The sequence below is a fragment of the Tarenaya hassleriana genome, unplaced genomic scaffold, assembly GCF_000463585.1.
Source record: "Tarenaya hassleriana unplaced genomic scaffold, ASM46358v1 Cleome458, whole genome shotgun sequence".
Classification (NCBI taxonomy): domain Eukaryota; kingdom Viridiplantae; phylum Streptophyta; class Magnoliopsida; order Brassicales; family Cleomaceae; genus Tarenaya; species Tarenaya hassleriana.
In genome coordinates this window covers 6,891-7,427 of record NW_010967283.1, presented here as the reverse complement: position 1 = coordinate 7,427, position 537 = coordinate 6,891, and positions in this window count along the sequence as shown.

Sequence of the window (537 nt, the reverse complement as noted above, 5' to 3'; positions counted from 1 at the left end):
ATCCTCGGGTTCCTTGGATCGACAAAACCTTCGGGTTGTGTCATGTACACATCCTCAGTCAAGTTCCCGTTAAGGAACGTGGTCTTGACATCCATTTTCCATATCTCAACGTCTACTTGCTGCTCTCGAACTTCCTCAAGTTCGATCCTACTCCCATTGACTCTTTTGGAGACGAACTCTCGTTCCATAAAAGTCGCATTCCTGGCAATGAACACCTTGTTCTCTGCCGGAATGTAGAAGTAGTAACCCTTAGTTTCCTTAGGGTAGCCTACAAATAAACACTTATAAGATTTGGAGGATAACTTATTGTTGGTTTAGTGCTCTATGATGTACTGTTTATGAGCTTTATTTAGATACTTTTGATGTATTGATACTTTCTATGGTTTATGAGAGTATTTGATTCATTACATGTTCTTGCATACTAGATGTGTTATGAAATCCATGTATCATTATGAATGATACTAAACTCCCTAGTCTTGTGTCATTATGGGAATGATGACATAATAAGACTAGTATGATGTGTGATTGATGATCATA